At 51.1% G+C, this 15,091-nt stretch overlaps 1 protein-coding gene across 1 annotated transcript in view; it reads left to right on the top strand.

Annotated features, from left to right (window-relative positions):
- Positions 1-10,202: 10,202 nt before the first annotated feature.
- The window catches only part of SHOC1 (shortage in chiasmata 1), a 123,345-nt gene continuing 118,456 nt past the window's right edge, over positions 10,203-15,091 (top strand). The window contains exon 1 of the mRNA XM_072154740.1: positions 10,203-10,251. The gene's annotated coding sequence lies outside the window, so the exon portion shown is untranslated. The remainder of the gene's footprint in view (positions 10,252-15,091) is intronic.

The raw sequence follows: 15,091 nt of genomic DNA, 5'->3' as shown, positions 1-15,091 counted from the left end.
AATCAGTGAAACATTGGTGTATGATATTGTATATTTATAATGATTATTTCCTACCAAGCCGTATACTTACCACTTTTTCTTCTTTTTTAGATCTCGCAAACACTTCACTAGAGGCACCCCACTGTTTTCTTCACTCTGCAGATGTGATCTCCGCTGATTATCCTAAGGATCAGACACTACATATCATGATTCACCTCCTTCAGTAACCTTTATTGATCTATAGGGAGACTGCACTTATTTTGGGTTGCAAATGGTCTCTATTATGGGCCAGATATAGAGTGATAACCTGACCTACATTATGCACCCGCTGGACTCCGGTCCTGAAAGGGTAGCTACGGATCGGGCCGTGCTGATAACTCAGTCACGATAATGTGACTGATGTCTGTGCATGGCACTCTGTGGACCCATTGAGACCCGGCACCCGTTTTTGAGACAATAATCTTGTATTTATTATACACTGCATGGTTCTCCCTTTCACAAGATGGCGTCACGTGACTGCCAGCTCTGTTTATATGAGTCACATGATTGTATCAGAGGCGGTGCTCCATGGGGGCACGCCACTATTCCACATCCTGCCAGCTACTGATCCTTAGGTAGGCGCTAGATCTTCCTTTTATTATGCACATGACTGCACTAGGTCTCTAACTTAATGTTTATATGTAATTGTAAAGTCCTTTTTGTATTCAAATATGTGATTTAAACTTGGTATTGCTGTGATCACATGACCTGTAAGATGATGTCACTTCCTGTGTATTTTGTATAAATTTTTCACTGTGTTACATGCACCTTTGCTTGAGAAAGGCTCCAGATGCAAGGAGCCGAAACGTAGCCTTGACACATGTGTGAATAAATGAGTACGTTTTTCTGATTTCCACAAATCTCGGAGTGCTGCCATTTTTTTGCTGTTCTATATATATATATATATATATGTATATATATATATATATGTATATATATATATGTATATGTATATATATATATATATGTATGTTTATGTTTATATGCTGTGTATATGGTATGTATGTATGTATATGCTCTGTATACGGAATGTGTGTGTGTGTGTATTTCCCGTATGTCTGTGAAAATGCTGTATATACTGAATGTGTGTGTATTTGCTGCATGTGTGTATATTGGGGGTGAGGCGGCTGTATGTAGCTGTGTTACTGGGGGTGAGGCGGCTGTATGTAGCTGTGTTACTGGGGATGAGGCGGCTGTATGTAGCTGTGTTATTGGTGGCGAGGCGGCTGTGTGTAGCTGTGTTACTGGGGGGCGAGGGGGCTGTATGTAGCTGTGTTACTGGGGGCGAAGCGGCTGTGTGTAGCTGTGTTTCTGGGGGCGAGGGGGCTGTATGTAGCTGTGTTACTGGGGATGAGGCGGCTGTATGTATCTGTGTTACTGGGGATGAGGCGGATGTATGTAGCAGTGTTACTGGGGGTAAGGCGACTGTATATAGCTGTGTTACTAGGGATGAGGCGGCTGTATGTAGCTGTGTTACTGGGGATGAGGCGGCTGTATGTAGCTGTGTTACTGGGGGCGAGGGGGCTGTGTGTAGCTGTGTTTCTGGGGGCGAGGCGGCTGTATGTAGCTGTGTTACTGGGGGCGAGGCGGCTGTGTGTAGCTGTGTTTCTGGGGGCGAGGCGGCTGTATGTAGCTGTGTTACTGGGGGCGAGGCGGCTGTATGTAGCTGTGTTACTGGGGGCGAGGCGGCTGTGTGTAGCTGTGTTTCTGGGGGCGAGGCGGCTGTATGTAGCTGTGTTACTGGGGGCGAGACGGCTGTATGTAGCTGTGTTACTGGGGGCGAGGCGGCTGTATGTAGCTGTGTTACTGGGGGCGAGGAGGCTGTATGTAGCTGTGTTACTGGGGGCAAGGAGGCTGTATGTAGCTGTGTTACTGGGGATGAGGCGGCTGTATGTAGCTGTGTTACTGGGGGCGAGGAGGCTGTATGTAGCTGTGTTACTGGGGGCGAGGCGGCTGTATGTAGCTGTGTTACTGGGGGCGAGACAGCTGTATATAGATGTATTACTGGGGGCGAGGAGGCTGTATGTAGCTGTGTTACTGGGGGCAAGGCGGCTGTATGTAGCTGTGTTACTGGGGGCGAGGCGGCTGTATGTAGCTGTGTTACTGGAGCGAGGCGGCTGTATGTAGCTGTGTTACTGGGACGAGGAGGCTGTATGTAGCTGTGTTACTGGGGGCGAGGAGGCTGTATGTAGCTGTGTTACTGGGGGCGAGGCGGCTGTTTGTAGCTGTGTTACAGGGGGCGAGGAGGCTGTATGTAGCTGTGTTACTGGAGCGAGGCGGCTGTATGTAGCTGTGTTACTTGGGGCGAGGAGGCTGTATGTAGCTGTGTTACTGGGGGCGAGGAGGCTGTATGTAGCTGTGTTACTGGGGGCGAGGAGGCTGTGTGTAGCTGTGTTACTGGAGCGAGGCGGCTGTATGTAGCTGTGTTACTTGGGGCGAGGAGGCTGTATGTATCTGTGTTACTAGGGGCGAGGCGGCTGTATGTAGCTGTGTTACTGGGGGCGAGGAGGCTGTATGTAGCTGTGTTACTGGAGCGAGGCGGCTGTATGTAGCTGTGTTACTTGGGGCGAGGAGGCTGTATGTAGCTGTGTTACTGGGGGCGAGGAGGCTGTATGTAGCTGTGTTACTGGGGGCGAGGCGGCTGTATGTAGCTGTGTTACTGGGGGCGAGACAGCTGTATATAGATGTATTACTGGGGATCAGGCGGCTGTATGTAGCGGTGTTACTGGGGGCGAGGCGGCTGTATGTAGCTGTGTTACTGGGGTCGAGGCTGCTGTGTGTAGCTGTGTTACTGGGGGTGAGGCAGCTGTGTGTAGCTGTGTTACTGGGGGCGAGGCGGCTGTGTGTTGCTGTGTTTCTGGGGGCGAGGCGGCTGTATGTAGCTGTGTTACTGGAGGCGAGGAGGCTGTGTGTAGCTGTGTTTCTGGGGGCGAGGCGGCTGTATGTAGCTGTGTTACTGGGGGCGAGGCGGCTGTATGTAGCTGTGTTACAGGGGGCGAGGAGGCTGTATGTAGCTGTGTTACTGGGGGCGAGGCGGCTGTATGTAGCTGTGTTACTGGGGGCGAGGCGGCTGTATGTAGCTGTGTTACTGGGGGCGAGGCGGCTGTATGTAGCTGTGTTACTGGGGGCGAGGCGGCTCTATGTAGCTGTGTTACTGGGGGCGAGGCGGCTCTATGTAGCTGTGTTACTGGGGGCGAGGAGGCTGTATGTAGCTGTGTTACTGGGGGCGAGGAGGCTGTATGTAGCTGTGTTACTGGGGGCGAGGAGGCTGTATGTAGCTGTGTTACTGGGGATGAGGCGGCTGTATGTAGCTGTGTTACTGGGGGCGAGGAGGATGTTTGTAGCTGTGTTACTGGGGGTGAGGCGGCTGTATGTAGCTGTGTTACTGGGGGCGAGGCGGCTGTATGTAGCTGTGTTCCTGGGGGCGAGGCGGCTGTATGTAGCTGTGTTACTGGGGGCGAGGCGGCTGCATGTAGCTGTGTTACAGGGGGCGAGGCGGCTGTATGTAGCTGAGTTTCTAGGGGCGTGGCGGCTGTATGTAGCTGTGTTACTGGGGGCGAGGCGGCTGTATGTAGCTGTGTTACTGGGGGTGAGGAGGCTGTGTGTAGCGGTGTTACTGGGGGTGAGGCGGCTGTATGTAGCTGTGTTACTAGGGATGAGGCAGCTATATGTAGCTGTGTTACTGGGGGTGAGGCGGCTGTATGTAGCTGTGTTACTGGGGGCGAGGCGGCTGTATGTAGCTGTGTTACTGGGGGCGAGGCGGCTGTATGTAGCTGTGTTACTGGGGGCGAGGCGGCTGTATGTAGCTGTGTTACTGGGGGCGAGGAGGCTGTATGTAGCTGTGTTACAGGGGGCGATGCAGCTGTATGTAGCTGAGTTTCTAGGGGCGCGGCGGCTGTATGTAGCTGTGTTACTGGGGGCGAGGCGGCTGCATGTAGCTGTGTTACTGGGGGCGAGGCGGCTGTATGTAGCTGTGTTACTGGGGGCGAGGCGGCTGTATGTAGCTGTGTTACTGGGGGCGAGGAGGCTGTATGTAGCTGTGTTACTGGGGGCGATGCGGCTGTATGTAGCTGTGTTACTGGGGGCGAGGCGGCTGTATGTAGCTGTGTTACTGGGGCGAGGCGGCTGTATATAGATGTATTACTGGGGATCAGGCGGCTGTATGTAGCGGTTTTACTGGTGGCGAGGCGGCTGTATGTAGCTGTGTTACTGGGGGCGAGGCGGCTGTGTGTAGCAGTGTTTCTGGGGGCGAGGAGGCTGTATGTAGCTGTGTTACTTGGGGCGAGGAGGCTGTATGTAGCTGTGTTACTTGGGGCGAGGAGGCTGTATGTAGCTGTGTTACTGGGGGCGAGGAGGCTGTATGTAGCTGTGTTACTGGGGGCGAGGCGGCTGTATGTAGCTGTGTTACTGGGGGCGAGACAGCTGTATATAGATGTATTACTGGGGATCAGGCGGCTGTATGTAGCGGTGTTACTGGGGGCGAGGCGGCTGTATGTAGCTGTGTTACTGGGGTCGAGGCTGCTGTGTGTAGCTGTGTTACTGGGGGTGAGGCAGCTGTGTGTAGCTGTGTTACTGGGGGCGAGGCGGCTGTGTGTTGCTGTGTTTCTGGGGGCGAGGCGGCTGTATGTAGCTGTGTTACTGGAGGCGAGGAGGCTGTGTGTAGCTGTGTTTCTGGGGGCGAGGCGGCTGTATGTAGCTGTGTTACTGGGGGCGAGGCGGCTGTATGTAGCTGTGTTACAGGGGGCGAGGAGGCTGTATGTAGCTGTGTTACTGGGGGCGAGGCGGCTGTATGTAGCTGTGTTACTGGGGGCGAGGCGGCTGTATGTAGCTGTGTTACTGGGGGCGAGGCGGCTGTATGTAGCTGTGTTACTGGGGGCGAGGCGGCTCTATGTAGCTGTGTTACTGGGGGCGAGGCGGCTCTATGTAGCTGTGTTACTGGGGGCGAGGAGGCTGTATGTAGCTGTGTTACTGGGGGCGAGGAGGCTGTATGTAGCTGTGTTACTGGGGGCGAGGAGGCTGTATGTAGCTGTGTTACTGGGGATGAGGCGGCTGTATGTAGCTGTGTTACTGGGGGCGAGGAGGATGTTTGTAGCTGTGTTACTGGGGGTGAGGCGGCTGTATGTAGCTGTGTTACTGGGGGCGAGGCGGCTGTATGTAGCTGTGTTCCTGGGGGCGAGGCGGCTGTATGTAGCTGTGTTACTGGGGGCGAGGCGGCTGCATGTAGCTGTGTTACAGGGGGCGAGGCGGCTGTATGTAGCTGAGTTTCTAGGGGCGTGGCGGCTGTATGTAGCTGTGTTACTGGGGGCGAGGCGGCTGTATGTAGCTGTGTTACTGGGGGTGAGGAGGCTGTGTGTAGCGGTGTTACTGGGGGTGAGGCGGCTGTATGTAGCTGTGTTACTAGGGATGAGGCAGCTATATGTAGCTGTGTTACTGGGGGTGAGGCGGCTGTATGTAGCTGTGTTACTGGGGGCGAGGCGGCTGTATGTAGCTGTGTTACTGGGGGCGAGGCGGCTGTATGTAGCTGTGTTACTGGGGGCGAGGCGGCTGTATGTAGCTGTGTTACTGGGGGCGAGGAGGCTGTATGTAGCTGTGTTACAGGGGGCGATGCAGCTGTATGTAGCTGAGTTTCTAGGGGCGCGGCGGCTGTATGTAGCTGTGTTACTGGGGGCGAGGCGGCTGCATGTAGCTGTGTTACTGGGGGCGAGGCGGCTGTATGTAGCTGTGTTACTGGGGGCGAGGCGGCTGTATGTAGCTGTGTTACTGGGGGCGAGGAGGCTGTATGTAGCTGTGTTACTGGGGGCGATGCGGCTGTATGTAGCTGTGTTACTGGGGGCGAGGCGGCTGTATGTAGCTGTGTTACTGGGGCGAGGCGGCTGTATATAGATGTATTACTGGGGATCAGGCGGCTGTATGTAGCGGTTTTACTGGTGGCGAGGCGGCTGTATGTAGCTGTGTTACTGGGGGCGAGGCGGCTGTGTGTAGCAGTGTTTCTGGGGGCGAGGAGGCTGTATGTAGCTGTGTTATTGGGGATGAGGCGGCTGTATGTAGCTGTGTTACTGGGGGCGAGGCGGCTGTGTGTAGCTGTGTTTCTGGGGGCGAGGAGGCTGTATGTAGCTGTGTTACAGGGGGCGAGGAGGCTGTATGTAGCTGTGTTATTGGGGGCGAGGCGGCTGTATGTAGCTGTGTTACTGGGGGCGAGACGGCTGTATGTAGCTGTGTTACTGGGGGCAAGGCGGCTGTATGTAGCTGTGTTACTGGGGGCGAGGAGGCTGTATGTAGCTGTGTTACTGGGGGCGAGGCGGCTGTATGTAGCTGTGTTACTGGGGGCGAGACGGCTGTATATAGATGTATTACTGGGGGCGAGGAGGCTGTATGTAGCTGTGTTACTGGGGGCGATACGGCTGTATGTAGCTGTGTTACTGGGGGCGAGGCGGCTGTATGTAGCTGTGTTACTGGAGCGAGGCGGCTGTATGTAGCTGTGTTACTGGGACGAGGAGGCTGTATGTAGCTGTGTTACTGGGGGCGAGGAGGCTGTATGTAGCTGTGTTACTGGGGGCGAGGAGGCTGTATGTAGCTGTGTTACTGGGGATGAGGCGGCTGTATGTAGCTGTGTTACTGGGGGCGAGGAGGCTGTATGTAGCTGTGTTACTGGGGGCGAGGCGGCTGTATGTAGCTGTGTTACAGGGGGCGAGACGGCTGTATATAGATGTATTACTGGGGATTAGGCGGCTGTATGTAGCGGTGTTACTGGGGGCGAGGCGGCTGTATGTAGCTGTGTTACTGGGGTCGAGGCTGCTGTGTGTAGCTGTGTTACTGGGGGTGAGGCGGCTGTACGTAGCTGTGTTACTGGGGGCGAGGCGGCTGTATGTAGCTGTGTTACTGGGGGCGAGGCGGCTGTATGTAGCTGTGTTACTGGGGGCGAGGCGGCTGTATGTAGCTGTGTTACATGGGGTGAGGCGGCTGTATGTAGCTGAGTTTCTAGGGATGAGGCGGCTGTATGTAGCTGAGTTTCTAGGGGCGAGGCGGCTGTATGTAGCTGTGTTACTGGGGGCGAGGCGGCTGTATGTAGCTGTGTTACTGGGGGCGAGGCGGCTGTATGTAGCTGTGTTACTGGGGGCGAGGAGGCTGTATGTAGCTGTGTTACTGGGGATGAGGCGGCTGTATGTAGCTGTGTTACTGGGGGCGAGGAGGCTGTATGTAGCTGTGTTACTGGGGGCGAGGCGGCTGTATGTAGCTGTGTTACAGGGGGCGAGACGGCTGTATATAGATGTATTACTGGGGATTAGGCGGCTGTATGTAGCGGTGTTACTGGGGGCGAGGCGGCTGTATGTAGCTGTGTTACTGGGGTCGAGGCTGCTGTGTGTAGCTGTGTTACTGGGGGTGAGGCGGCTGTACGTAGCTGTGTTACTGGGGGCGAGGCGGCTGTATGTAGCTGTGTTACTGGGGGCGAGGCGGCTGTATGTAGCTTTGTTACTGGGGGCGAGGCGGCTGTATGTAGCTGTGTTACATGGGGTGAGGCGGCTGTATGTAGCTGAGTTTCTAGGGATGAGGCGGCTGTATGTAGCTGAGTTTCTAGGGGCGAGGCGGCTGTATGTAGCTGTGTTACTGGGGGCGAGGCGGCTGTATGTAGCTGTGTTACTGGGGGCGAGGCGGCTGTATGTAGCTGTGTTACTGGGGGTGAGGCGGCTGTATGTCGCTGTGTTACTGGGGGCGAGGCGGCTGTATGTAGCTGTGTTACTGGGGGAGAGGAGGCTGTATGTAGCTGTGTTACTGGGGGCGAGGAGGCTGTATGTAGCTGTGTTACTGGGGGCGAGGCGGCTGTATGTAGCTGTGTTACTGGGGGCGAGACGGCTGTATATAGATGTATTACTGGGGATTAGGCGGCTGTATGTATCGGTGTTACTGGGGGCGAGGCGGCTGTATGTAGCTGTGTTACTGGGGTCGAGGCTGCTGTGTGTAGCTGTGTTACTGGGGGTGAGGCGGCTGTACGTAGCTGTGTTACTGGGGGCGAGGCGGCTGTATGTAGCTGTGTTACTGGGGGCGAGGCGGCTGTATGTAGCTGTGTTACTGGGGGCGAGGCAGCTGTATGTAGCTGTGTTACAGGGGGCGAGGCGGCTGTATGTAGCTGAGTTTCTAGGGGCGAGGCGGCTGTATGTAGCTGAGTTTCTAGGGGCGAGGCGGCTGTATGTAGCTGTGTTACTGGGGGCGAGGCAGCTGTATGTAGCTGTGTTACTGGGGGCGAGGCGGCTGTATGTAGCTGTGTTACTGGGGGCGAGGCGGCTGTATGTAGCTGTGTTACTGGGGGCGAGGAGGCTGTATGTAGCTGTGTTACTGGGGGCGAGGCGGCTGTATGTAGCTGTGTTACTGGGGGCGAAGCGGCTGTATGTAGCTGTGTTACTGGGGGTGAGGCGGCTGTATATAGATGTATTACTGGGGATCAGGCGGCTGTATGTAGCGGTGTTACTGGGGGCGAGGCGGCTGTATGTAGCTGTGTTACTGGGGGCGAGACGGCTGTATATAGATGTATTACTGGGGATTAGGCGGCTGTATGTATCAGTGTTACTGGGTGCGAGGCGGCTGTATGTAGCTGTGTTACTGGGGTTGAGGCTGCTGTGTGTAGCTGTGTTACTGGGGGTGAGGCGGCTGTACGTAGCTGTGTTACTGGGGGCGAGGCGGCTGTATGTAGCTGTGTTACTGGGGGCGAGGCGGCTGTATGTAGCTGTGTTACTGGGGGCGAGGCGGCTGTATGTAGCTGTGTTACAGGGGGCGAGGCGGCTGTATGTAGCTGAGTTTCTAGGGGCGAGGCGGCTGTATGTAGCTGAGTTTCTAGGGGCGAGGCGGCTGTATGTAGCTGTGTTACTGGGGGCGAGGCGGCTGTATGTAGCTGTGTTACTGGGGGCGAGGCGGCTGTATGTAGCTGTGTTACTGGGGGCGAGGCGGCTGTATGTAGCTGTGTTACTGGGGGCGAGGAGGCTGTATGTAGCTGTGTTACTGGGGGCGAGGCGGCTGTATGTAGCTGTGTTACTGGGGGCGAAGCGGCTGTATGTAGCTGTGTTACTGGGGGCGAGGCGGCTGTATATAGATGTATTACTGGGGATCAGGCGGCTGTATGTAGCGGTGTTACTGGGGGCGAGGCGGCTGTATGTAGCTGTGTTACTGGGGGTGAGGAGGCTGTGTGTAGCGGTGTTACTGGGGGGTGAGGCGGCTGTATGTAGCTGTGTTACTAGGGATGAGGCAGCTATATGTAGCTGTGTTACTGGGGGCGAGGCGGCTGTATGTAGCTGTGTTACTGGGGGCGAGGCGGCTGTATGTAGCTGTGTTACTGGGGGCGAGGCGGCTGTATGTAGCTGTGTTACTGGGGGCGAGGCGGCTGTATGTAGCTGTGTTACTGGGGGCGAGGCGGCTGTATGTAGCTGTGTTACTGGGGGCGAGGAGGCTGTATGTAGCTGTGTTACAGGGGGCGAGGCGGCTGTATGTAGCTGAGTTTCTAGGGGCGAGGCGGCTGTATGTAGCTGTGTTACTGGGGCGAGGCGGCTGTATGTAGCTGTGTTACTGGGGGCGAGGCGGCTGTATGTAGCTGTGTTACTGGGGGCGAGGCGGCTGTATGTAGCTGTGTTACTGGGGGCGAGGCGGCTGTATGTAGCTGTGTTACTGGGGGCGAGGAGGCTGTATGTAGCTGTGTTACTGGGGGCGATTCGGCTGTATGTTGCTGTGTTACTGGGGGCGAGGAGGCTGTATGTAGCTGTGGTACTGGGGGCGAGGCGGCTGTATATAGATGTATTACTGGGGATCAGGTGGCTGTATGTAGCGGTGTTACTGGGGGCGAGGCGGCTGTATGTAGCTGTGTTACTGGGGGTGAGGAGGCTGTGTGTAGCGGTGTTACTGGGGGTGAGGCGGCTGTATGTAGTTGTGTTACTAGGGATGAGGCAGCTATATGTAGCTGTGTTACTGGGGGCGAGGCGGCTGTATATAGATGTATTACTGGGGATCAGGTGGCCGTATGTAGCGGTGTTACTGCGTGGATAGTGAGCAGGAGGACATGTATGCACGCTGCACTCAGTGGGGGCCTCCACCAGATTTTACGCCCAGGGGCCCCCACCAACCTTAATCCGGCCCTGGGAGGAGCAGAGAAAGGGACCATAAAAGGAGGTGGGGGGGCATTGTACACCTCTCCAGGCTCCTCTTCTCCTTCCTACTGCACTGCTCAGGTTCTGACGCTTGTTTTATCTGCTGGTGTTAGGACCCAGGGCTGTGTAATGTCGGGAGCAGGAGAGGACTGGTAAGTACAGAGCAGCTGACATGTACTCACAGCTCGGGTCCCCTCTTGCTACAGGTGCTGCACTGTCCTGGGTCCTGACACGGCACATACGGCCAGTTTCAGAAGACAGGACAGAAGATACTGGGAGCCATGAGGATTTGTGAGGCGTACTCACCGCTACCCAGCATCCTGCACCAGTCACTGGTCTCTGTAGGCAGCAGTGTGCAGGCCGCAGCCCAAGGCTCTGAGGATGTGTTCTGTATGAACTAACGCAGTACACAGCTGCTCTGCCCTCTGGTGGCCAATAGGTGTATGATTATATGATTTTATAATATGTAAAAAGCAATAGAAAATCACCCAAATCATGATTTTTTAATCAATTAAAGCACAGTTTTTTTTATTGGTGACTCTTTTAAGCATAATACTCGGACTAACAGCCTGAGAGATGCCATCACTCCAATGTTTTTGTGGAGGCTTTCAAGTGTTCTCTTTGGGACTTCTCGTCTTCTGTCACATGTATATCATAGTGTTCCTCTTGCCTCTCTGAACCTCTTTTAGCCCGATTGTGCTTTTCATAAACTAAATACTAGTTGTAGTCTGATAGGTTGCCATGGACAACATGATGCCTTTTGCGAACACAGTTCTTATGTACAAGCCATAGTCATAGCTTTTACATCATTACAAACTGAAATCATATTACCCCTGTTTATAAAAAAATACTGCATGACACATCTTTGTAAACTAGTTCCTATAGAAATGAGTAGCTACCCTGGCCAACCAATCAGATTACAGATATCATTTTTCTAAGGCATTTTGAAAACTGAAAGGAGCAATCTAATTGGTTTCTGTGGATGGCTGTTCCACCTCATGTTTAAACTTATGTTGTTCAGTGAGAGACATCTCTTCAGCAGAGGGAGTTATTCTGAGCTGTATCCTGAGGTAATATTCTGGCCTAACATTCTTCCTTTTTAGGCTTTCATTTTTCTGCTCACATATTGTATTGTGATGGAGTCTTAGGACATATATTATTGTTAGTAACTGGAGTTATTGGGATTAGGTGACATTTATCTTGTACTAATCTTGCCTGGTTAAAGAAATGAACACATATTTCTGTGTGCATACACATACATTTACACTTTTTCACATTGTAAGGATTTAGTTGTCTTTTGATGGAAATATTGTCAGAGATTTACCAGGGCTTATATGACATCTCACATACAAACCATTAAATAATCACAAATATTAGCCAGTAAATTAGCCATTAGTTTGATTATTTCTTCATTTCCACCACCCCTATAATAAGTGGGTGTGAAGGGAGCGTAGCTGGCGATGGAGTGGGCTGGTAGAGGGGGTTCCTGCCCCCAGATTATGTGCTACAGCCGGTGATCTTTCAGGAGTGACAGTTCCCAAGACTGCAGCACAATTTTACACCAGATAAGTCCTGACATAGAATTATACCCCAGCAGAGACGCCCCCCGCCGAATACATCAACAGGTCAGAGTCTTCTGATGTATCCAGACGGGCCTCGTACATCAGTATTTGAGCAATATCCCCTTGTTCAGGTCTCACAATGGGACAAAGTCAAAAAAAGTTTTTTAAAAAAGCTCAAATTAAAAAAAAAAAAGAATAAAAATCCCCTAATGCCCCATCACATATAAAAATCTAATTTTACCTTAGTCAGCCTATGAATTCTGCGCAGGCTGACAGGCACAGTGTTAGCTGAAAGCACGATCTAACAGGCACTTACTGCCAGCAGCGCTGGTGTCCATCATAGAACCCAGGGCTGCCATGGATGAGGTCAGCACCGAGCCAAGTGAGTACCCGGAACTGCCCCCATAGATGCCGCGGTCACCTTGACCGAAGCGTCTATAGCAGTGGTGGCGAACCTATGGCACGTGTGCCAGAGGCGGAACTCAGAGCCCTTTCTGTGGGCACCCGGGCCATCGCCCCAGCACACCAGACAGGACTCAAACAATCTTCCTGCAGTTCCAAGCAACATAAAAGAAGCTGCTTTCAGTCATATATTAACCCCTTATCACCGACACTAGTTTTCAGCTCAATGACCAGACTCGATTTTTCAAATCTGACATGTCTCACGATAATTGGTTATAACTTCGGAACGCTTTAACATATCCTGGTGATTTTGAGAATGTTTTCTCGTGACACATTGTACTTCATGCTAGTTATAAAATTTAAGTGATAAGTTTTGCGTTTCGTTCTGAAAAAAAGTGAAAATTTGGCAAAAGTTTGTAAAAATTCTTCATTTTCCAAGTTTGAAATGTTCTGGTTTCCAGACAGGAAGTAAAACTACCCAAAAAGTTTGATAATTAACATTTACAGAATATCTGCTTTATGTTGGGATGATATTTTATGCTTCCGGTCATTTTTCTAGGATGTTATGAGGTGCAGAACTTTAGGTGCGATTTTTCTTATTTTCATGAAAATTGCCAAAACTCACATTTTGAGGGACAACTCAGCTTCCAAGTGACTTTGAGAGGCCTAAATAATAGTAAAACCCCATAAATTACCCTACTATAGAAACTTCACCCCTCAACACATGTAAAACAACTTCTATTAAGTCCATTAACCCTTTAAGTGTTTCACATGGGTTAAAAAATATGGACCTGCGATTTAGAAACTATGGAATTTTTTTGGAAAATACATTCATTTAGGCCAAAACTGACATTTTCAGAATAAATTAAATGATGAAACGCACTACAACGCTTGATGCCCAATTCCTCCCGAGTGTACTGATACCCCATATGTGGTGGTGACCGCTGTACGGGCGCACGGCCGAGTATAGAATGAATGGAGGCGCCATTCACAGCAGATTTGTATTGTCACATTGTACAACCTATACATTTTTATTTTTTTTGGTAATGCGATCATATGAGGGCTTATTTTTTATGGGATGAGATACAATGTATAAATAATTTATTTTGGGAGTCTAAAGCTTATTCATCAGATTTTATTAACTATTTCAAGGGGGACACAAACAAAATCATCAATTTTTATTTTGGATTGTTAGCATTTTTTTCCCCCCGCTCACCGTAACGTAAAAATAATATTTTATCTTTATTCTCTGGTTCACTACGATTACGGTGATACCTCATTTATATAGTTTTTCTTATTTTTGCTCAATTTTCCTGAGCAAAACCAATATTGGAGAAAATCGCATTGTTTTTACTATTGACAACTTTTCAGGGCCATAACTTCTGTATTTTTCTGTAGTCAGATCTGGTTGAGGGCTTATTTTTTGCGAAAACAGTTGTTCTTTTCAGTCGTATCATATTAGGGAACGTAACTTTTTTTGATCACTTTTTAGAACATTTTTTGTGATGGTGTTTGATGAAAAATTGTATATTATGGGAAGTTTTTCGAGTTTTTTTTTTACGTAGTTCAACGAGCGGGTTCAATATTGATTTAAATTTATTGTACAGATTAATACGGACGCGGTGATACCAAATATGTACGTGTTTTGTGTTTTATTTACTTTATTTGCATTTTATGTGTTACTGGGGAGATTATGGGACTTTTATTTTATTTATTTATTTAATTATATTATAAAAAGATTAAATTTTTTTTTTTTTACTTTTTTACATTTTCTACTTCTTGGCTTGAATAAGCGATCATCCGATCGATCATCCGATCGCTTATTCAAGCCTTTACACTGCAATACACTTGTATTGCAGTGTATAGTGAAAGTAACTGAGCATGCTGCGCATGCTCAGTTACTTACAGCCGGGTCCTGCCAGGAAGGCAGGACCCGGTGAGAAGAGGAGCCGACAGCCCCGGGTCACTCGTCGGAACCCGGGGCAGCGGCAGGAGGGATCGGATCCCCCGGTAAGCACACCGGGGGGGTCCGATCCACGGGGGACACACTTGCACGCCGCGGTCATGCTTGACCGCGGCGTGCAAGGGGTTAAACACCCGGGATCGGAGTTTTTCCGATCCCGGGTGTTAGTGCCGGGTCTGGGCTGTGATATCACAGCCCGACACCGGCACCAGCGAGACCCGGTGTCTCGAAAACTTCTTCTGATGCGCCGCCGTAGAAAGGCGTCGCATCAGAAGAAGTACCCTTAATGACCGCCGTAAAAACCCGATAGGGCGGTCATTAAGGGGTTAAAGTGATACGTACTTGTTACCTTGTTACTTGGGACTGTAGGAAGAGGGAGAATGAGTAGAAAGGGCCAAAATATCTTTGGAGGACCTCCTGCTGGCCCCACGATTCTCTGTGTACAGAGGGACACTGTGCCTGTCAGCCTGCGCAGAAGCTAAAATGATGCAAATTTTCCTCTGGAGACCAATATGATTGAAAGTTGGTGAAGAACAGGAAGCAATAAGTTACTGCTTTTGGTTGGCACCTGGCAATAAATAAGAGGGGTTTTGGGTTGCAGTTTGGGCACTCGGCCACTAAAAGGTTCGCCATCACTGGTCTATAGGGTTTAGCAGCTGGGATCCCTGCTGTTACTGCAGGAGGTCGGCTTTCACATACAACTGAGCTCCAGCAGCACTCACACATGCTCTGCTACTGAGCCTGAGCGATCGCTGAGACCTATATGTACGTTGGGATGCGGCAACAGACTACATTTTGCGATGTACATGTACGTCCTATTGTGCCCAGAGGTTAAAGGGGTATTCTCGTCTTGGCATTCACATTCTGTTTCATTAATTCGCCATACATAAACATTTCTTCAATTAGATGTTATTAAAAAAAATTACCCGTATTAAGATAATTTCTCATAAATGTAGTGATAAGGTCCCTTAGAAAAGAGACTGACTCCTCAGATACGGCCACCTCTGCTAGAGGGATTG

The sequence above is a fragment of the Engystomops pustulosus genome, chromosome 1 (genome assembly GCF_040894005.1).
Source record: "Engystomops pustulosus chromosome 1, aEngPut4.maternal, whole genome shotgun sequence".
Taxonomy (NCBI): Eukaryota; Metazoa; Chordata; class Amphibia; order Anura; family Leptodactylidae; genus Engystomops; species Engystomops pustulosus.
This window is presented reverse-complemented; position numbering and strand designations above follow the sequence as displayed.